This window comes from Saccostrea echinata, unplaced genomic scaffold, assembly GCF_033153115.1.
Source record: "Saccostrea echinata isolate AGI-Se365-2 ecotype Australia unplaced genomic scaffold, CSIRO_AGI_Sech_v1 ptg000001l, whole genome shotgun sequence".
NCBI classification, from domain to species: domain Eukaryota; kingdom Metazoa; phylum Mollusca; class Bivalvia; order Ostreida; family Ostreidae; genus Saccostrea; species Saccostrea echinata.
The window spans coordinates 16,349,304-16,374,172 of NW_026889750.1; the positions used below are offsets into that span (position 1 = coordinate 16,349,304).

General features: G+C 33.6%; 1 pseudogene; it reads right to left on the reverse strand.

Moving 5' to 3' along the window:
- Nucleotides 1–1,532: 1,532 nt before the first annotated feature.
- LOC133195063 (uncharacterized) lies at nucleotides 1,533–24,869 on the reverse strand (annotated as a pseudogene).

Below are 24,869 nucleotides of genomic sequence, written 5' to 3' on the forward strand. Positions count from 1 at the left end.
CCAGACAAACTATTTTGTCGATCCTTGATCGCCCTATTTCTCTTGTTTGTGAGCAACATATATTCCTTGAACAGTTTATTTTGCTTTATTAAATAATTATCAAATTGTCATGCCTATACCCGGGTGACCGTTAAGGCCCTTGGGCCTCGTGTTTCATTTTAAGGAAGAAAATGTTGAATAATTTGGCCCACGAAAAATTGAGATATGCATCAGTTCTACATGTAATATAAACATGATAAAATAAAGTCACTCTATATTTTCATGTATGCGATAGAATAATAATCGTGCAATTAAGCCCAGTTCAGTTATACCATGCTCTGTAATGCTCAGAACTGGAACCTTATCAAACTGGCATCAGCTGGTTAAGTAATAAATAATGAGAAGGATTTACAGAGAAGGAAATACAAAGCATTATGAAAATAAATTTCTGACACTTCCCCTTATCAAGATATTTACAACATTTTTAGATGTTGCAATGTGACATAATAATTTCAAATTGTTGTTATCGAGCATCTGTTACCAAACTGAAAAGGACCATTATCTTTTTTTTTCATTGTTTTCATTAAAAATTATCAATATGAATTTCCAAATTTCCCATTTGAATTTACATTAACAAATTGATAACCTGTTATAACAAATTAGTAATTTGTTATTACAAAACTTATTCGGTTTTTGTTGTGTTTAACAGGTTTACTATAATCCTATTGCTCCAGAAATTGGAACCCCTTTCTCGGAGACATTAGTAAAATTTTACTAATTATAATGTCATAAATATTTTGTATTTCCTAACTTTTTAACAGGGCCGTCACAGGTTTCTGAAAAGGGGATGCGAGGGAGGATTTGCGAGCGGTACCCATCCCTTTAGCCAGATTTTTAAAGAAATAAATTGTGCCATATTTGGTGGGTTTTGATGCATAGCAAGTCTTTCTTTTTCAAATATCAAATAAAGAAAATCTTGCAAGATTACTTTTAATAGATGAATAAGGAAATCATTTTCCCCCAAAAAATTAAGTACATGTGTATTTGGATTCGGGAGGGGGAGGGGGATAACACCCAGAAAACCTCCACTTCCCATGGCCTTGATCTAGTTAGAAAATTAAATATTAATAAATATCTAGAATTAAAAAAATCACATTTTGATTTTTTTTTAATCATTTATGATCACTGATCAACCATGTTTCTAGATCCTCTGTCTGGATCCCTACCCACCCCTTCCGAAATTGCTGGATCCGCCTCTGATCTTCATGATTCTCTTCAAATGTCTCACAGAAACAGTCAATACGTAAATCTGTTACAATGTCTTTTTTCAAGTTATTCTTTTACTCTATTCAAACAACCTGATATAATTCATGTCACCCAATCATTTCGTCACAAGCCTGCCGAGCCAATTCGTGTGGGGCTAAATTTCCTGGTTTATGGAACATCATAACTTGGTGTCCAAATATCTTGTCTAATTATGTTAAACAGAGTAAAAAAAAGGGGTTTTTTCTTTAATTTCATGTTTTACAACGAGTGGTCTTAAAACATTAATTTTGTTACTATCATTTCTATCCATGTCAAAGTAGCTTTTAATTACAGCCATCAGTAATGATATAATCTAGTGTTAATTCACACTCCTCAAATTGCTCTCTCAGCAGATAGGTAGTCATTTAGGAATATGTCCCTTTTCAATATACTTGAAAAGTCGCATAGCCTCCAGTTTCGAAAAGTTAAACTCACTCTGCAGATCTTCAACACTTAGTCCTGCTAAGATTTCACCATCCACCATTTCTTCCTGAAATATTTCAACGTATTTATTTAAACGTAAACGGCACAACACCTCTCCAATGTCTTGTATACTTTTCTCTTCTATATCGAATGAGTTTTTATCTAGTGTGTTCTCTTTTACCAATAGCTTTTGGCTGTGTTCGGGTTCGTCCACACAGGACGTTGAATGTCCTCTTTCACGGACAGGAGGTGTAATATCCGTGGAGCTCGAAACACTTGTATCTGGTAAGGATCTGCTACGAGGGTTTACATTTGGCTTTTCTGCAGGTATAGGGGGAGGGGCATCATCAGGTTTACTGATCAGAATAGGCTTTGATAGAGTCATATTTTCATCAGGGTTCTCCATAGGTTCATACATGTCCCCTTCCTCGTCATCAGCATCGTCCTCTTCAGCTACCAGTGGTTTCACTTGACACAACCTATCGTTGACGTAGCTAGGCGTTCCCGCCGCCGCTGCTACCCGATATGTGTTGATCTCTTCCATTGGCTGTTCCATGACCTCATAGTCCTCCCCTTCCTCATCCTCCTGCCTTACTGATTTCTTGAGCGACTCCCCTCTGGCGGGTCGAGGAGGGGGTTGACTCGCAGTAGCCTCGTTTTGATAAGTTGGGAGAACGTCTTTCAGTTCATCTGCATCAGGTTTCAGCACCTTGATGGCTGTAAAAACCAACAGGAAAACTTTGTACCCAAAAAGAATATTTCACTTTAATGGAAGTATATACAGAAGCAAATAGAAATAATATGTTTTTGTATAGATCCAGTTATCAGTATAAATTATAGAATTATCCTCAGTATCCGGAATATATTTGAAGATTTATGGTGTAATAAATAAATAAAACATATCACCTAGATTGCATTGGCTTTCAGAAAACGTTGTGTTTTTGTTGACATAACCCTCTAGCTTCTTAAGATATTTATCGTATTCCTTCTTTGTGCGGTCAGTAAAACCTTGGATCGGGGCCACCGTGATTAGTGGACACAGACTAAAACTGGATGGATGTTTAGTTATCTTGCCTTTAACAGAAAAATGAAAAAAAAATTATTTTGTCAATACAACCTTAGGCAATACAGCCATCAGTATATTTTATCAAAATATACCATCATCTAAAACAATGGACCTAAAGAACAATATCGATCTTTATATTATAGCCTCTTTTCCGCACAGCACTTAGGGAGGTATGGTCCTCTGCTAACATTTAATAACTCTAGCATTGAAAAATCAGTATTTTTTTCCTCCTAAACGTTATGATTTGTCTTAACTTTTACCCCGTGTAATTTTACAATGAACTAGATTTGCTTGATTTTCATAAATTCTCATTTTTCATAAGAATGGTGTCATTATTACAGAAAATTTCCATTTTTTGTAACAGATCGAGCCCTGATCGCTTTGCCTTAATTTTATATACTGGAACAGATATCGGTGCCTGTGATACTGACGCATAATTATTGAAAGAAAATGACTTGTTAGTCAGTAGTGTTATTTAAAAGAATAATAAAATAATCCGTTTTATTATTACCATCCGTGATAAAATTCCCTTGTATAAAGATTTCCTCGTACACATGCGTAATAAGAAGCTGGTAGGGTGTTCCCTCTCTGTTTCTGCCCTCGGAGGGAATCTCCTGAGACTCGGAGAATTGTATCAGTACAGGTAACGGGTACGTGTCCAAGATCTCAGCCAGTGTGTGATCAGCTATAATTAGAAATCATATCGGGAAGTGAAAAATAAAGATAACAGTCAAAGCTTTCAATTATCACGGAAGAAATACCATAAACTTCTATGATCCTAATTGATAGAACTATTTAAGGGCTATGGCTTTTTCTTACTAAGGAAGAAGTGACTGATGAACAGAATTTGGAGGCGCTGTGAGGGGAACTATATATCTTGCTTACGTAGAAAAAAATCAGCAGTTTCTCTAGAAGTTGGCAGGAGAACCACACCAAACGAAAAAAAGAAATTTTTACATTACAAAGTACTGGAATTGATAGATTTATTTCCACTTCCTGCCAAATAATTTTTTTGGGGTCAAGATGTTTTGATCAGTATCCATATGTCATAATTTCAACAATATTTCGTGACCCGACCCCCCCCCCCCCCTTCCCTCTTCTTTGATCTGAATGCCTTCTGTCTCATCATCAAAGCTTCCTACAAGTCCAGTAAATAAGTAAATGTCGTGCATTTTGTGTGTTTGTCCTTTCTTTATGAATTAAGACATTACTTTTCTTGGTAGAGATTGATTTGATGACGTTGAATTTATACTTGGAGTTGATGGGTATGCTGATGTAATTTCGTCTCGTCTTGGGGTCCTCTGCTAGGGCTCTTTTGACGCTTTGAAATTTACTGTATCGTATTATCTGTCAAAGTAAAACAGACATTGTAAGACTGAAACTTCCTGTAATTACATGCGTATAAAATATTGAAGAAAACCTTTTATTGTCAGAAGATAATCTAAAAGTTTATCGTCCCCCTGTTCACTCATATAAAATTAATTTGCTTTAACACTTATGATCTTGAAAAGATACCTAATTTATAATTAAGGTACACAGAATTAAATCATACATTTCGGGGAAAATTTGACTGAAAAGATCTTTTAACTTGAATTTTCTTTAAAGGAATAATCGTCATTTATCCAATGGAGAGTTATCTCTCTTATCAGAGGGTCAGTAAACCTTAATAAACCGCCGGGCAAAAATCCAGAATACATTTTGGTCCCTTCTAGATAGCACGTAGCCTTAAAGCTTGTGGTAGGGCGTTCGATCGCTTCGTAATCGGGAGGCCCGGGTTCGATTCTCGTTCACCACACCGCGTCAAACCTAAGACGTAAACATGGGTAGTGTCTGTTCCTTCGCCAAGCGCCCGGCACTAGAAGTGAAAATCAAGGGTCTTTCGGATGAGATCTTAAAAACCGAGGTCCCGTGTCACGGTAGGCGTTGGCACGATAAAGAACCTCCACTGTTTAATGGCCCTGAGTGCCGAGTATAGGTCTAGATTTGAAGCCCTTCACCGGCATATGTTGACGTCTCTATATGAGTGAAAAGTTCTCGAATGGGACGTAAAATATACATTCAATCAACTTAGATATAAACTTTCAATTTACATCAAGAGACTTACAGGAAATTTCTTAACGTATACCTTGGTAATAAAGGAATGTTAAGTTGCGTGAAATCACAAGCATTCAGATCGCATTATTCCTACTGGCAAATTGGGGGTATAAAAAGTATTTTTATACCCCCTTTGTTTAATAAATTATTAAAAAAATAATAATTAATTAATTTAAAAAGGGCCCGGAACTCCAGTTGAATACTAGAATTTATTTTTCATTTCATTGAGTAAAACATCTTTAGTTTACATTCTTAATTCCTGTTTTGATTTAAACCTCTTAAAATCACAAATGTAAGAGCTTAATTCGTTGTACTTTACATGATTCACATCGTCAATGTTCAAACACAAGTGCATGTAGGCCAATAGTAGAAAAAAAACTTTAGTAGTTTTTCCTTCATCCGTCATCCCTTCCATTCACAAAAGTAACCACTAAAGAGCTTAATAATACTAATGCAGGGATTTCCCCTATACTAAATAGTAACTTGCAGTGTCACTGGGCGTGTCGTCAATGCAGGGATTTCCCCGATACTAAGTTATAGTAACTTACAGTGTCGCTGGGCGTGTCGTCAAATTCGGTTGTTCCATTGTGACCGCCGACCACAACCACCAGCATGGGCAAACTTTTTCGATACTTTTCGTAGAATTCCGGAAGACTTATCTCGTCTTTTGCGTTGAAGAGACATTTTTCGAACTCCATGGATCAGCTGTTCAAAAGATAAATTTTAAAGCAGTTTGCTTGGATTTTTTTTTTAGATGGAACTAACTAAAGCTGAGAAAAGAAACAATAAGTTTTAGAAAGTTCATAAACAAGTTTCTGTTGTGTTTTCTGTTGTGTTTTCTGTTGTATATTCTATAACAAAAGGAAATCGTAAATTATTTGCCATAGAATATTTTGTAAACCATATCCCCTCTCAGGAAAATAAAAATAGGAATAAAAATTCCGTTGGTTATAACCTGTGATATTCCAATCATGTATCGTATGGTTCGTAACTTTCTAGCAAAATATTAAACAAAAGCATACTGTATGGGGTAGAATCTCGAAAAAAAAAATCATCGTTGAAGATAAAAAAAAATCATAAAAGAACCATTCAACATCTTGAGAAATGTCACCCTTAGAAGATGTCATCTCTTCTCCTTAACTGTTAAATGCTGCCAGTTAACAGAGTTTCGTTAGAAACAGAAACATGTCCATTGGCAGGCTTGTACCAACATTTTAAAAAAGGGAATGGGGTGGGGGCTCCAACATAAAATTTAACAAGCAATAATAATAAAAAAAAATTTTAAAAACCCAAGCAAAAAATGTCCAATCACAATAACCCTATTTCATGGGTTAGTGGGGGTGGGGGTGTGTGTTGGGGGGGGGGGGGGATATCTTTCTATAACTTTCCGTAATTTTTTTCCAATACAAGAATTTGCCTGAGTTCGGCCTTACTGTAATATAAAGTGGGGGGGGGGGGCAAGTTAAAGTTGAATGCCTCACCAGGCACTTGTTTCTGTAATAATTAAGGTAAAAGAAAATAAAGACAAACATGCCATATATGGTTAATAAATTTATAATTAATAAATTACATGTATCGTAGAAGACAATGTTAATAAACAGTTTGCCAGTGTTTTTTTCTTTCTGAAAGTAAAAATGACTGCGATAAAAATATTACAGAAACAAATGCTTGTGTGTTCCACCCAGGGTTCATTAGTATTGTTACATGAAAAGAAATGTAACTTGTTCATTTTTTTTCAAGGTAAACGAGGAATACATAGTGAGGTCAAGGTCACAGTGAAGGTTAAGGTTAGAAAATTAAGACACAGTTGAATTTATAGCTCTTACCAATCTGTAGTGATGTGTGAAGTTTGATGAAAATATCTTGCATAGTTCCGTAAAAGTTTGAAATACATGTACAAGAAATAGTAATGTCAAAGGTCATAGAGAAGGTCAAGTAAAAAAAAATGGACACAGTTGATAGGTTCTCAGTCATTTTTAAACTTCATGTGTTTAGTTTAAAAAATGTCTTTAATAGTTTTTTTGAAACTGAGCGAAATGCAAAATAAAGAAAAGTAATGTCAGGGACATACATTTGGACACAGATGAACATTTTTCGCTAATATGTATCAGTAGTAGATGTCTTTAGATAAAAATATCTTGAATAGTTTTTTTTTTAATTTAGCTAAATGCAAAATAAAATAGTAGGGTCAAGGTCATAGGGAAGGTCACAGTAAATCGTCGGATACCCACGGGTGATCATGTGATAAGTAAACGACGAGATCACCCGTGGGTATCCGACAATGGTCACAGTAAGAAAAATTATGCAGTTGAATAGCTTTCGCCAATATATATCAACATAGGAAGTTTGGTGAAATATCTTGAATAGTTCTTAAATGAGCGAAGACAAACTTATGAATAGTAAAGCCAATCTCATAGAGAAGGTTATGGTTTAAAAAATGATACAGTTGGATGATGTATCATCGTATGAAGTTGTATAAATATATCTTGAATAGTTTCTTTGAAACTGGGCTAAATTAAAAAAAAATGTAAGAAAAGTGAGGCCATTTTTCTCAGATTATTTACAATGCTCTCTTTAAGAATGTAATTACAGAGATAAAATTCTGATGTTCACTTTTGTTTTTCACTTTCACCTTAACTGTTAAATGCTGCCAGTTACCTGAGTTTTGTTAGTACATGAATTAGCTTGGTACAAGAAAATGACTCAAGATAATGAAAAGTCACGAGTGACATTATTGTAGTCACTTATACTCTTTTTTTTTTTTTAACAGTTGGGTTGTATTTAAGCAAAATAAATATACTGATACATGTAGCATAAGTACTATCTAAACGTTTGCATTTGTAAATATTGTTTTTCCCTAGCCGGAACTAAATAACGATAATGAATAGACGAGAAATAAAGTGAAATGAAATTATTTTGATCCGTCGTTAAAAGTGCACCAGCAAGTTAGGTCCGTAGAACCGGGGAGGGTTGGGGTTTTTTTAAATATAGTATGGAAATTTTCGTTAAAATTTCTTTCAATAAAATGCTAAGCCAGCAGATTCTGGCCACTAGGCGTGTTCCATGACGCCCGTCTTCTCCTGATCGTTGAAAAAATCTATATACAGGAAAAAGCATTGTATAATGTTCGTATAGTAAGTATAATGAAACATAGGAAAGTAAATAATATGAAACATACAGACCAGCCATGAAATGACTAATGAACAGCAAAATCAAACAGTAGCAAACAACATTTTTTCAATTGATCTACCCTAAGTACTTAAAACACTTGTTTAAAATTAACAAATGTCGTGCATATATAATAAAATTTGACGACATACATACATACATACATATATATATATATATATATATATATATATATATATATATATATATATATATATATATATATATATATATATATATATATATATATATATATATATATTTGCATAAATCAAACCTGTTGTTTTGTGTTTTTAATAAAGTATAACAATCTAGTTCTGTTTCTGTGCGTGTACATTATCTCTAAACTCGAAGTTTAAAAAAGAATAAGTAAGACAACAAATCTCGCCTCTACAAATTGTTTTCTTTCCGTGTTCATTGCATATATATACTTCAGTGATCGAGATCAGAGTAATTTTAACCATATGTTCTAATTTATGTTGACACAAATGGAAGTCGTCCACAAACTTCACAGAACCCTGAATTTCATCAAAACAGAATTAACCAAAGACTACTCTTCGTAACGAACAGTATTTGGTTACTATTTTTATTGGCCATGTCAGAAATATTCCCCCGAAAAAATGTAATCAATATATGTTGATCTCTAGTTAAACCTCTTCTTTAAATTACACATTCGCTAATAAGTTCTATCTAAAGGAAAGCCATTCATAAAATTCCTATGCAAAGCCATCTTGACAAACGGAATACATGTACCTAAAAACACTTACCTTATCCGTTAATCGGTACAATGGTTGTTTGCTAAATGCGGAAGTGTTTTAAAAGCCTTCACTTTTATCTAATATGTATTTACACTAGTTGTACAAGTACATTACTTTAAAATATTTTGCTCCGACCTATAAACCGGTTCTTCGTGGATTTCCCTCCCCGGTCCTAACTTTCGTTTCATTTGACGTACGTTTTATATATTATGTTATTCAGTTATTTTTATTACATATTTCCTTTTATTATTTTACAATAGGAAGTTTTTTTGGGGTTTGTGATCAAATCAGAGCAGAGTACAATGGCAAATCAGGGCAGAGTACAATGGAACAAAAAGAGATTTTAAGTATAGATTGTCTATACCCATTGTAGGTCTTGAGTAGTCACTTCCTGGTGTGTATGACGATCGAGTTCTACTGAATGGTTCTAACAATCTAATATGTCTGTAATCCTCAATGTTGACTGCTTATAAACGCCATATTGCATGATCTCAACACCACATTGCTTATCTAAACGACAAATTTGAAAAACTGTAGGAGAATAGATTTATGACAACTTATTTCTGTTCTATAACTGGATAATAGCATTCTAAATGCGTTTGAAATTAACATGGAAGAAGCAGGGCATTGCTTAGAAGAATGCAATATTTCCTTCATATGGCCATACATTTTTTAACTGCATATATACCAAAAAAGCTTTGAAAACTTTAATTCATTTATGAAAATAATTAATGCACAAGTGTTCAATCTAAGGAGACTATGTACACTATTTGTTTGCTTCTCTGAGCAATTTGCACTCCGTAAAAAAATGTCATAGCAATAAAATTCACAGGAAGGAAGTTGTTTTCTCACGTCAGAATGATTATACACAGTACGTGAGAGGGTCCCGATAAATTTTCAGTTCTATTCACTTTCAGTATCACACGTATTTCAATAAAGACTACAGTGTTCAACGTCTTTAGTTGCAAGATCACATCCGTTTACAAAGGCATTCAACAAATTCTGTAAGAGAGAGAGAAAAAATATGGAATTATCCAGAGGTCAATAACTTTTTTCAAAGTAAGGTTTCCTCTTAGCGAAGGAGCTAACTGAGAAGGATGGAATCATGCTTGAATTTTCTTCTTCTTCTTTTTTTTTCTTTTTTGCTCATTCCCATAATTCTGAATAAAACATTGTGTCAGGGTGGGCCGACTACAGGTAATTTTGTTGATATTTAAGATATTTTGCTCTTTATTTAACTTAAGTAAATATATGACCCATTATAAAAATTATTGTACCTAGCTAATAAATACTGTAGTCTAGGGTGGTATACTTCTGCCCGCATAAATGCAAGATAAATTATGTTGACATACAAAAAAGTATGTCATCGTGCAAGATAATTATGCGACGTGCAAGATAATAAGTAAATTATGCAATTTCCAATCTTTCAAGGGTACCTGATTATAAATGGGTATAAATTTTCTTACTGATACCCATTTCTGAAATCATACATGCAAGATGCAACATAATATTGTTGTGATGCAACTTATTTATGTCAACATGCAAGTTAATTATATTTATTTTTATATTTATATTTATATAATTATAACATAATTCTGTTGACAAGCAAGAAAATCATGTCAACAACTCAACATGCAACATAATTATATTGACATGCAACATATTTGTGTCTACATTCTATTGATGATTTCAAAAACAACTTAAAAAATTACTTCTTTAGGGACTTTGATGCTTTATTTTAATGATTACTCTCCATGTATATTTGTATATAATATGTAAATATTTTTTACAGATTTACTGTACAACGCCATTGAATACGTTTGTGTAAAAATAGGCGTTTAATCAAATAAATCAGTTTCAGTTTCAGTTACATTCAAAATAACTATGTCGACATACATAATTAGGTCGACATGCAACATAACTATGTTATGAAACTTAATTATCTTTGAAAGATAATTATGTTGACCTGCGGCATAAATAAGTCTCATGTTAACATAAATATCTGGTATAGTGACATAAATAAGTCGCAAGTCAACATAATTATGTTGCATGTTAACATAATAGCGTTGCATGTTAACAATATTAACAATATCGTGTTGACATGATAATGTTGCATGTCAACTTTATTCTGTTTCATATTGACATTATAATGTTGAATGTCAACATAATTATCTCGCATGTCGATTAAAAATAAGTTACACGTCAACAAAAAGATTTTGCAGCTTGCATGTATGATGTCAGATTCTGGTATTAGTGAGTAAAATTTACCCATATCAAAATCAGATTCTCTAAAGAGATTGGTAACTTGCATGTAGACATAATTATCTTGCATGTTGACATTAAGCTTGCATATTATCTTAAGCTTGCATAATGACATAATTTATCTTGAATTAGGGGCAGAAATATGCCACCATAGAAGTCATAATTTTATGACCATATAATATATGTTTAAAAACTAAAAAACAGACCAATTCCATCAGCAAGTAGCCATATCTATTACCAAATGTGCTTGTAGCACTATATGCTAACCCCCCTTCCCTTTCTTTTAATCTGTCACCAAAGGTATTTTTAGCACTATATGTTAATCCTTCCCTTTTCTTTTTGGAATCTGTCATCGACAGTACTTACCATCAACATCAATTTTGCCGTCGTTATTTTTGTCAGCTAATTTCATTAATTGTTTAATTTCGATGTCTGATAAAGGCTCGCCTAAACAACGCAGTGCTTTCGTCATTTGCTGCAGATTTAGGTAACCTTTCTTTGATTTATCGAAGGTCATAAAAGCTTCTCTCAATTCCGCTCTGACGATTTCCGGGTCCACCATGTAGCTGGAGATCAAACTGATATACTCTGCCTTGTTTAATACTCCATCCCCTGTAGAAAAAGAGGATGCTTATGAGAGGACAGGTATAAACAGTACCGCATTCTCCTATATAGTTCTAGCTTATGATACAAATACGCATGGGTATTAAATTTTGGATCTTATTTTTGGCCAACCATGGAACCGAGAAACACGATTTAAGCAACCTTCTTCTTCTTCACTATATATGTATAGTACTATATACAGGGCAAAGTTATACGCACTATATGAAGTAATAGGCTCAATAGAACTGTTGTTGAGATTTGTTTTAAAATTCCACATAAAACGTTGCACTCCTATTATGGTCCCAGGTGGTGGCCAGGATCTGCTGGTCTTGAATGAACTCGATCACTGCATAGTGTTTCCAGTAACACCACCTGATTACTGCCATTTCCAGAAATTCCCTAAGAAGGGAGTATAGCCAAACTAAATTAATTTTTCTTTTCATCCGGTACTTTATAGGAAATCAGGTTGAATTTGATCCAATGATTCCGAAGAAGTCGAAAACGTGAACAACAGACTATGCTAGGCCACTGATAAGAGGCACAGGACAGGCTTAGATAAGAAAAGTGTCTGACTTGCTTTTTTCCCAAGTCTAGAATGGCTTTGGTGTACTTAAAATTTCTAATTAAGAATTTCCTGCATTCTGACTTAGTGAATGCTGAAATTTCAGACACACTATAGGTTCGAAACTTTACAAGTTCAATCTTTTCCCTGATAATCGACAATCTAAAAAAAATGTAAACCAAAACAATCTTTTGGCATCCTTTGGATTGTATGCATTACCGGTATTCTTTTCTCATTGCAAACGAAAGGAAATCTACTTACCATTTTTGTCGGCTTTTTGCATGATCTCTTCTACCTTTGCCTGTGATGGATTTTGACCTAGAGCTCTTAGTATTGACCCCAGCTCGTCCACTGATATGGTGCCATCGTTATTTCTGTCGAACATCTCGAAAGCGTCAATAAGCTCTGAGAGAACAAAAAGGATTTAGAGCCTATTATGATTTTCCTTGCATGTTTGCAAATGAAATATCAGCTTTCTTATGCATGTATACGAGTTACCCCAAAAATTATCCCCAAACCAGTAAAATTTTGAAGGAAAATTGACAAAGAGTGATTCCACAGTAGTCTAAACATTTTGTTTTATAAATATTTATGTAAGGTTACAATATTTGTATCTAGGCCTTCAACTTTCGATACTGTTTGAAAATCGAATTATTTGAGCGAAATGACGTGAATTTCTTTTTTCCTTATTCGAGCTTCTACGTTTGTCTCACAAGTCTCGCTGCTCTCTCGTTTTTGACGATTAGCAGAGAAACTTTGAATAGTCTTGATTCCAAACGTGTATCATATCATAATGTCACCAAGAAAGATATAAAGAATTCCTTTCAGATATGGCGACCATTTTTTTAATTATTGATTGCTGCTGTATCCATGAACTATCTAAGAATTTTCAGAGTTCGTTTCAAAGCAGAAAGTTTGGGGAAAATAGTCTTCCTTGATCGAAATGCAAAAACTGATGACTCTTGCAGATGTTGGTCAAAGTACATGTGCGGATCTAGCAGAAAGGTCAGGAGGGAATGTCTTCAAATTTGTATAATAAAGTAAGGAATATATGACCTTAGGACCCCCCCCCCCCCACTGCAAGACAAAACACGGACCCTAGTAAAATAGTAAGGTGAGGACAAGTTTACGTGTTTTTGTTTGTTTGTTTATTTATTTATTTATTTATTTTTTTTTTTTTTTTTTTGTTTTTTGTTTGTTTTTGTTTTGTTTTGATTTGTTTTTTTTTTTTTGCTTGTCAAAATTTCTAAGTCGGCTTTTTTTAGTGGGTATGGACCCCCCACCCACCCCACCCCATCCCCCGGGAAAATTTCCTGGATTCGCGCATATGGACTATAAGTATTTTTGTTAAGAGAGATTGGGAGGGGTTAAGCAGTATGAAGGGCTGATCCAGGAGGAGGGCGCAAAATGACAACAAAAAATTCACAATACATAAAGTTAATAATAGTTTGATAGCACACATTTTATTAATAAAAGCTTTCTTTATTTAATTTTTCTGGCATTATTCGCCACTGGGATGAACAGATCTACGTATACGTTCATATAATACATATTTCATCAGATATTATATTAAAGCAGACCCATTCCACGCAATATCCCTCCCTTTTAATATAACCCTTCCCTTTCCATGTCATCAGGCCACTAAACCCTTCTATTGTTTTAATTCTCTTTATATATAGGCCGATATTCAGTGTTCATGTACAAGTATATGAAATGTGATCGTACATGCACTATTCTCTAAAGTATTTATCTCAATGCATTTTTTTCAAAATGTGCTCAAGATTTGAAAGAGGTCAAGTGGACACATTTAAAGATCAGAATAAAGGCGAGTTAATGATTTTAATCACTTAATCGTATTTAAGTTAAATTTTAATCGACCCAAACACAGGTTACATATCATTTTGCATGTCGCAGATAATCAGTATTAAAGAAGTGGTACATCAAAGGTTAGACAGTAAATCCTTGTAATCTATCCTATCTCTCCATTCGTGTGGCATGTGATTTATTTCAATTTTTTATCATTGTAAGTGAAGCAAGAAAAAATAGATATAACTGGGGTTTTTTAATGCGTGCATTACAAAACAAAGAAAACAGGTAATGTAAAATGGCATAGATGTATTCTGTAAGAGCCCCCCCCCCCCCCTCCATGATGAAAGAAAATACATAAGTTCATAGATTTTTTTTATTTCAAGCTGGTTAGTCTACTTAACGTGGTATTCCTGGTAATATGACTATTTAAAAAAAAAAAAACGTGTTCTATATTACGTCATGCAAACTTTTGACCTACTGTGGCTTCCTTCCAACTTTGGAACATAATTGGATCAAAATGCGACGTATATTACATAAAACTTCTTTTTTTTAACTTCCAATCAAGTGGTTTTAGAGCAGATTTATTTTTTTTATACATAATTTCATTATTCTGTCTTTGGAATGGAACGCTACTTTTTATTCAAAAACACTGGAACCCGTTTTGCGAAAGAAGTTACAACTATTTAAGACTAAAACATATTTTTGCAAATAATTTTCTTCACATAAGTCTGAAAAGGTTACATGTAACTTATATCATCTTAATTTCCAAGAAAAGGAAAGATATTCTTATAGAACAAGTTTTATCTAAAATACTAGTATTTGGTAGGCATGATGTCAGAAACAGCCAATATTGTTGGTTTTAGTCGTAAGGTCTTTTGTAAAATATGAATATGATCACTCTTCCAAGATCGTTTTATTCGAATTTTGGCTTGAATTGGTCTAGTATTTATGGGAACCCTAAATATAATTGTCTAATGAATTGAAAAGATTTTACTTGCCATAGGATTCCATATTTAGACCTTCATCTTTGGATAGGGGAGGGTCTAAGAGGACCTTTTGACTATCTAAAGGAATTGAGTTTACAAGACCGGCAACCTATTTAGCTAGCCCGGCCAACTTGACAAATAGCTGGGTAAAGCAGTGGAATTTTGCCTTCACATAATGTTAGATTTTTGAAAGGAATTGAATTGGAAAGATCTTAGAGCACGCTAGACAAAACTTTTTCAGGGATGTCATTTGGCGAGTAACGTATTAAAAGAATCTACTTGATTCAAGCAATGGCTTGTCATGCTTAGCTTTCGGATTCCGGTAATATTTAGAAATTTACAATCATAAATTTATACCGATCTATTGCAGCATACACAAAATTCATCTAGCATGGATATGTCAGAAGACTTGTTTAAAACTCATTATGATTTTATAATGTGTTTTTTTTTACCTATTTAACCACGTTATATATGACATGATAGTGACTTTGATATCAATGAAAACGCTATGTCTTACCTTCAGCGTCTGCAGGACTAAGTTGAGCCTGGAAAAAATTATTGAATTTAGTAATATCTCATTAAGGTTTTTGTGTCAGTTTTCTGATACACTTTAATACGAATCTCTAGTATCAATCTGATATATGGAATATATTACTATAAAAATTCTTCATAGATTATTTGTGTGTTAATAAACTTAACACTCACCATACTATAAGGATAGACCACAGTGACACAAACGTCAAGGTGTTCCTCAAACGCACCGCATAAGCTTCAAAATCAGAAATAAACGTCTGAGGACTGATTCAACCCAGCTGTTTAAGTATTTCCAGTATTTGTTAAGCCCACCATTTAAACGCTGTAAAGCACCACTTCGTTTTTATTTTGGATTAGGGATTATGCTGGTTTAGTTATTCTAAGTGATCTTTAGATAGTTACAAAATGCACCTTAAGTTTCATTGCTACCACAGGATTAACCTCTTTTAATTGGTGAAACACTGGACACATAATGTTATGATTTACTTGCATAAACATTTTTTATAGCTTATAAACATGGTTTATTAAATAGCAACCCCGTTTTGAACCATGCAGTTATAGAAAAGGGGTTTTAACAAATACTGTACATAGACAATATGGAACCAAAGTTGACGGAACGCAAGGGTGCTGGAATTTTTGTTTACACCATAATATATAGTGGCAAATTTCTGCTCCTCTATGCAAGATAAATTATGTCAACATGCGAGAAAAGTATGTCAAAATGCAAGATATTTATGCGTACATGCAAGCTAATTATGTTGCATTTTTATCTTTTTAGAGATTCTGATTTTAATATGGGTAAATTTACCTACTTACACCAATATCTGACATCATATATGCAATACGCAAGATAATTATGTTTATATGTGCGACTTTTTAATGTCAATTTATGACAACATGCGATTATTACACAGAGATGCGACTCATTTATGTTAATATTCTGGATATAAAGTATATGTGATGCCAAATAGTTAGGTTGACATGCGAGTTAATGATGTCAATATGCGAAGTAGTTATGATGACATGCGACTGACTTATTATCTTGCATGCTAACATAAATAAGTTGCATTTCAACATAATTATCTCGCATGTTGGCATAAATATCTTGTACATATGTAAGTATGATTAACTCTCATGTCGACATAAATAAGCTTAAGCCGCACGTCGACATATATGTATAATTATGTTGCATTTTGCATGTATGATGTCAGATACTGGCGTTTGTAATTATATATATGTAAGTTATAGCGGCATATGTCTGCCCCTTATATGCAAGTTATTTATCTATAATAAGACTATATGTATGTTGACATGAAATATAATTGTGTCAAAGTGTAACATAAATATGTCTACATGCAACATAACTGTGTTGCCATGCAATAATAATGTGATCACATAAAAATTTGGAAAAAGGAATAAATTGTCAAACATCGCCCATATGTGACTTCCAAAATGCATTGTACAACTTATTAATGTCGACATGCAACTTATTTATGTTTACATGCTACTTGCAACTTACTTATGTGGTCATTCAACATTTCATTAATAAGTGGCATGTCAATATATATATCTTGCAGATCAACGTAAAGAACTTGCAATTGCATGTCAACAAAAAGAAGTTGCACGTCAACATAAATAAGTTTTATGCCACAATAAATTAGTTGCATGCCGACATGAACATGTTGGAAGTCACATGTTGACGATATTTGAAAATATAAGAAATTTTTCCAAGTTTTTATCTGTTTTTATTTTTATTGCATGTCAACATAGTTAAGTCACATGTTGACATATTTTGCATGTTGACATAAATATTCTGCATGTCGACTTAATCTCCAGAAAAATATTTTGCATGTAGGGGGCAGACATATGCCATCACATTAAATAAATATATATCAAAATAAATTCTCTAAAAAGATTGGTAACATGTTGACATAATTATCTTGCATGTAGCACGTTCTCGCATGTTGACATAATTTATCTTTCACGTAGGGGTCAGAAATATGTCCCCATAATAATCCATGTCAAATTAAATTTTCCACTAAGATATTCACTGGCAAGCAAAAATAGATAATGGGCAGTCTATAGGTCCCTGGTCAAAGCTTTTTATTTTAACAGTAAAGTTAAGAACAATCATAGAGATTCCAAACCCTTTCTCAACTGACCCGCACGTGGAACAATAAATCAAGCGTGGAATGTAATACACATTGTATAATGGAAGTTCACCAGATTTCATATGGTTCCATTACTGGTTAATTCTTAGTAAATTACTCGCAGGCTGCTGTGATTATCAACATTCTTTCCATTGTCTGCAGTACATGGCGCAGTGGTTAAAGCGTTTGTTCTATAGTAGCAGAGTAAGGAGTTGATCCTTACGTCGCGGATTCGAATCCACTGTGTGACGTGTATGTGGGTCCCTCGGATGAGACCGTATAAACTGAGGTCCCGTGTCGCAGTAGGTGCTGGCACGAAAAAGATCCCTCATTGCTCAAAGGCGTAAGTGCCGATTTGCAGCCCTCCAAAGTCTCAAGTGAGCTTAAATTTTCTGTCGTTGGCATCGTCGTATTTAAGAATTGATCACTTTTGCCCTCTTTGGTGTATGTATGCTATTTCATAGACGAATTATTTCAATCTTTGTGAGATTGTTGCAAATTGTAGAGAGTTTACATAAAGTATTCGTTAAAGTTAAATAAAATATCAAAGAAAATTAAGTCATAATTGAGATTTAAATTCCTCTTTCTTGTTTGTCATACAATAGGTATTTTGCTCGACTTGTTCGTCCATCTTAATATGACCCTTGTGGTTGCGTGAGACCACAATGTGCGAAAGTTTGCATAGGAAAAATGTTTTAAGATCTTCTCAAAAACAGCAAAGCCATGATTAATGGAAGCATCCTCAAGTAGTGTAGATTCAAGTTTGTTCAAATCATGAGAAGAAGATTTTTTAATGACCCCAACCAATTTTTGTCTTTTCTTGATTATCTCCCCTTTGAAGGGGACTTGGCCCTTCATTTTTAAAACATTTAAACTCACTTCCCTTTACCCAAGGATGCTATGTACCAAGTTTGGTTAAAATTGGCCCAGTGGTTCTTGAGAAAAAGTTGAAAATGTGAAAAGTTTACAGACGGACGGACGGACGACGGACAACAGGTGATCAGAAAAGTTCACTTGAGCTTTCAGCTCAGGTGAGCTAAAAAAAAAAAAAAAAAGACACACAAAATGTTACAAGTTAAAATTCAAGCATACCATCAAATCGGCCGCAAAAATTTCAAACATTTTAAAGTGTTGATTCTAATGAAAATGCCTATGAAATTTTAATAGGATTTTTCTTTACAAACTGAAAGTATATTTATGCTTCAGTGTTAACGCAAGGACATTTGAAAATTCTTTGTATAATGTTCTTAAAATAGCAATTTTTATGAATTCAATAACTACTTTCTAAGCATCGTTTTTCCATGAATTCACAGGAAGAAATCACTTAATGTACGTTGTTAAAGTTTTTTGTCTCTTTTTTCATTGTAATTATGAAATTGCAAATTTGTCTAAATGATTAATATGAAGATTAACAAGGCTATATTGTGTAACACGTTGAGTAGCTTATCCCAGTATAAATAACCCCCAATCATTTTTGTATCGATAAATATCCACAAACATCTTCAATATTTCTGTCTTTAAAAAAAAAAACTTACTCGGGGAATTTACGTACATGCACCCTTCCTTTAGAAAGCTCTTAACACTAACATAAAATGTTTTTTGGACTTGAGGAAAATTATTTCGTATAAAGGTGTGCATATTGAGTTTATCTAGTTCACTTTCAACATAGGTACCTACCATATTTCCCCAGAAAAAAAAATATTTAAAGACAATGAAGTGGTAAGTGAACAGAAATTACTGCTGTTTACGTACCTTCATCACCTGCATACGGGGTATATCTCTAGTTGATTCGATACGCAAGAGCATGCTCTACGTATGTACAATTTCTAAAACGAGGTAATTTATTGACAAAAAAGTTGATGAAACAAAAATATCAGCTGTCTCGTTTAAAGTCATCATTTCGTAAGTTCTATGGTCGATACAATGACCTTGTCAACAAATACAATTTATCATTGAGTCATATGCTGACTTACGTTTTTCATACTAATTGTTAGACCATTATTTACACACTGAATTGTTCCGTTATTTCCCGATCATGACAAGGAGCACACGGCGGGTGTGGCCGGTCGGCAAGGGATGCTCACTCCTCCATGGCACCTGATCCCACCTCTGATGTTTGGAGGTCCGTGTTTGCTCTGCTCCTATTTTGTTTTGTTAAATGGAATTTTGAGCTTGAATACTGTTCGTTATCTCCATATATTTCATTGAGAAGATACATACAAATAATTTATTTAATTACTTTTAATGTTAAGAATACTTTTGTCTGGTACCCATTGTGTCTTCCAGTCTATCTTGCATCTAAGGGCAGATCACTCTTACTGCATGAAACAACCCCGGAACTAGTACGTTTCAGTGAGCAGTATTTTTTAAGGACATTGGCAAGGTTCCTGGTTATTGTATAGAATTTTTCAAGAACTTTTGAGTAGGTTTAAATGTACTAAATAGGCTATATTCTGGATCGTTTTACCTACCAATCCAGCATTCTTTTTTAGATTTTGTCAAATTAGTGTTTTTACAATTCTTAATGCATTTCCTATGTAAAATGTTGATAAAAGGGACCTACATAATTTTTCACCATAATATTTCTTCAAAACCCATTTATTTCATACAGTTTTTTTAATATATACATTATTGTAACTTCATTTCCTATGACTTCTAGATATTTTGGTTGAAAATGTATATATAGGAATGGATATACCAGCACCGATCATCATTTTTGAGTTGCGTCCCTTAACAGCTAAAATTGGTCAAGAGAGTGGTGGATTGTTTTTATCATGTAATTGACTGAATTGATTGAAACACATTGTCAGAAAAATATTGGCATGGATTTATTTTTAACTTTATTCGTAATTACTAAATGCTGATTCCTTCACACGACCTAAGAACTGTTCTCAGTCGGCATGGTCGACCTACCTAATTTCAGCATATGTCACATATCTTTGCCCTTCCCAGCATACTGAGCATAACTATGGTAAATGACGACCTGTTTGCTCTTTGTCCCTGAATACAATGTACAACAAAGCCATTACTACTTTTCTTTCTTGCTGTATAGATGATTCTACCCGTTGAAGGAAGTACACGTGCTTTTGTTTACTTCTATAACATACGCTTTATTGGTTTTCACCGCTTAGAGAATTCTACACGGGAGATCACTCTCAATCACTATTTTACAAGTGAAAAAACCCATGTATTAAACCTTTTTTCTCCGGAAAGCCCTGACTTGCCAATGTCCTTAAAAAGCTTCCTTGAGGACAAAAATAAGTGGATGGAAGACCTAAAATAATGCAGATGGAGAAAGAAACGGTTTGACCTTGACCTTTTTGGACTCAAAATACGTGGTCTTTTTTAAGATAGAGTCATAAAACTTCAGTTTTCTTGCAAAAGGTCCAAGAGAAATAAATTCATCATATCTGGCCAATATTTATCCAATACATGCGTACATATATCTGAATATCTTGCCTTTACCTTTGACCTCAAAACTTATATGGGTCTTCTTCAAGTCATAGGAGTTAGGGTATAAACGATGTCAACTGTCTAATATTTCTCACGTTTAGCGAAAGTGGGAGATTAATACATTTTGATGCGTATTTCCTAAACAGTTTATAAATTTCACAAATAATATTCTGTATATTCAGTGCAAAGCGAGAACAACGTTCAATTGAAGTGTACTGGTAAGAAATAATACACAGTGGATTACTGCGATTTTACCATTTATTTTCTACTCAATATCATCTGGATATCATCTACTACATATGTTCCATACTGTTAATTTCTAGACCTCAATAACATTAAGAAAAACAATAACATCACAACACACAACTGTACAACTGTTATCTAAAATATATATGGCCATGACTTCATATGACTATATCAAAAACTGTTAGTGAAAATATCCACAATTACATTGTAGTCCATAAACGTTTCCTAAAAAAAAAATGTTTTCTGTGACCTCCACCCCCCCCCCCCCCCCCCCAAAAAAAAAAACGAATTAAGGCCATAATTATGTCTTGTCAAAATGCATTTTACATATTTTTCTCTTGCAAAAATACTATCTTATGTCTTTTAAATATAAGGACAATCGTTACAACAGCTGATTGACACAAGAATCTACTTTGATTGACACAAAGCAGAACATTACAACTACACAGCCAATATTTACGTAATACACAAGATGTCGCCATGGACTTCTTGCAATTGTAGAACACTTTCTTTGACAAAACGTAATGTGAAACAAAACATAATTGAAGAATTAAGACAAATACCACTATGAAATATATACATCAATTTTCTTAAAAACTCCCATATTGCCCAATTAGTAAATGTATTCATAATCTATATAAATTTTAATGCTAGTATTTTACATCAACCATATTATAATGAAATTCTGAAGAAGAAAATAATTTAAATCAAACCTGTTAATCTATCATGAAATTGAAATGTACTGTTTAAATTTGACCACTGAAAAGAAAAACAAAAAAGCATGAATCAATCTCTTCTTCAAACTTTGATGTGAAGAAGAAGCGGAGAAATAATTCTCCATGGCCGTAGGAATCGGGGGGGGGGGGGGGCGTGCCCCCCCCAATAATTTTGCCGATATATAGAGTACTATAGAAGAAATAGAAACTATATGATTGAGCCCCCCCCCCCCCAAAAAAAAAAAACTGAAATTGCTTCCTACGGGCCTGATTCCCTTATACAGTGAATTATTGACTTGTATGTAAAATGGTTTGACTAAAATATTGATTGCAAAAATATTACGACATGAAATAAAATTGTCAAATTAATTTATATCTTCCTCTTCAAAATGGACAGACATGTATTCATATCTCAACTTTGCGTGAGGCGAAAATCCAACATCGTTATCCACTTCGATCGGAAAAGGGTGGATTAATATTCGGTAATAAACTAAAGCATTAGTTCTATATATTGTCTAGAAATGCCAGTAAAACATTTCCTAATGGATTCTGGAGTCAGATGATGAATTAATATCAGAAACCTTCCCTCGAAGTAAAATGCTAAAAGATCTAATTTCCATGCTGCCAAAGACCATATTTTACGTCGAAATCACTGTCCCAGAGGAGTCGTATTCAGGACTGGTCTAGTAATGAACTTTGTAAATTCTGAAAACAGAAATCTTCTCATTAAAAAAAATATACTCAATAAAAATAATAGTAATGATATGAATGGCAATGCTTCTAACATCTGCTAATTGTAAGTATCAAAATTGCTCATGATTAAGAAAAAATATTGGACAAATTATCGTAGAAATCGAAAAAATTACAAAATACTCAGTATATTGAAGAGCAAATTGCAAGGCTTGCATAGTATATATATATATATATACCGATATATATATATATATATATATATATATATATATATATATATATATATACATATATATAGACTGACCTTTGTAATCAATTAATCCGTCTTTATTAGCGTCAGCTATTCGGATCATCTGCTCTGCTTCTTCCTCTGTTAGCGGTTCTCCTAACGTCGTGGCTATCCTCACTAGCTCCGCCCTTTCAATCACACCGTTTCCATTTTTATCGAATATTTTGAAGGCGCCCTCTATATCTTTTTGTTGTTCTTCTGGAGTTTGTGATACGTAAATTTTGGACATCAAAATTTTGAAGTCTTCAAATTGAATTTTACCATCACCTGATAAAACAAATATCTCTGGTTATAAAGAGGAATATTCAACAGGAAATTACTGTATTATATGTACATTCGTACTAATATTTATTGCTTTGGTCACTTGGTGACTTAGACTTTATCAGCAAAAATAGTGAAAAGGGGGGCACACAACGCCCACCCCGATATTTGCTCCGTTTTCTTTTCAATTTGCTTCAAAATACTTGCATTCACTTAAAAATAAAACAAAGCAGTATGAATATTGTTTGTCTCTTATGTAGTATTACAACCGGTCCTTCAAATCGATTGACGTTTCCCCCACCCCCCGCTTTTCCCTAGCTGTTTAAGCCGTCTGTTCATTAAATTAAATATTTTGCTTTGAATATTTATATGTGAACTATAATAACAGACTCACGGTTCTGGTCGACCTCTTTAATAAATGTCCGGAGATCTTTCATGGTGGGATTTAGGCCCATACTGCGGACCACAGTGTCTAATTCTCGTAGACTGATGTGACCATCCTTGTTCTTGTCGAAAATATCGAACGCTTGTCGCCAAACTTCTATCTGCTCCTCGCTGTGCTCTTGATCCGCCTAATAAAAAAGGATTTAATTAGTGTTTATGGTAAACAACTTTTCAAGCAATATTTAACTTTTTGAAAAATTTGGAAAACTTTGACGAAAGGTATTATAATTCCGGAGCCAAGAATTACCAATCGTATATCTTGGAACAGTTTACAAGAGGAATAGTTCTTTCAAAAACAACAACAAACAGACCTGTAATGTAAAAAAAAAAAATGCACAGAGAAAATAATTCACTACTTCTGCATGAAAGGCCACGGAATTCTAGTATTAATTTACATTAAATTGCCTCAATTCAGAAAAATACACATTTAAGTGTTATATAATGGAACAACAATTTACATTAATTGTAGTGACACACTTCGCTGGATTTCCAAACGGAGAAAAAAATCAATAAACTACGGATATTCACAAAACATTTTGAACTGTACCAAACACTAAAATCAATACTTGTATTTCCAGGAATTACAGTGTAAAATTTTTTCAGCAAGGTGCAGGTTTTAGAACAATCTTTTATCTGGCATTTCTGATTTGTTAAATTTCTATCAAAGAAGTAGGTACCTCTATATGTAAAGCTAAATTTAAACCTTTTAAACTAAAGTAAAAAAAAATGATGATTAGAATACTATAAGCATATAATATAAAATTTAAGTATATCATATATTCATCACAGTGGATTGTGCATGCAGTTATTAACTGAAAGTATAGTCACTCAAAGTAATTGGTGATGAATGAATAAAATTACCCATGTAAGCAAAGCACATAAATGGACATGTTAAAACACATGCAATTCAATTACATACCTGTTAACTGAATTTGTGCAAATCGAAAGAATTCATTGAATGTCGTTAACATACATACCATTTTTAGATAGATGCGTAAATAATTTTCTATACGGTGGTCAGTGTCACGAATGTACTTGTTGTTTTCGTTCACCTGAGCAGGTAAATTT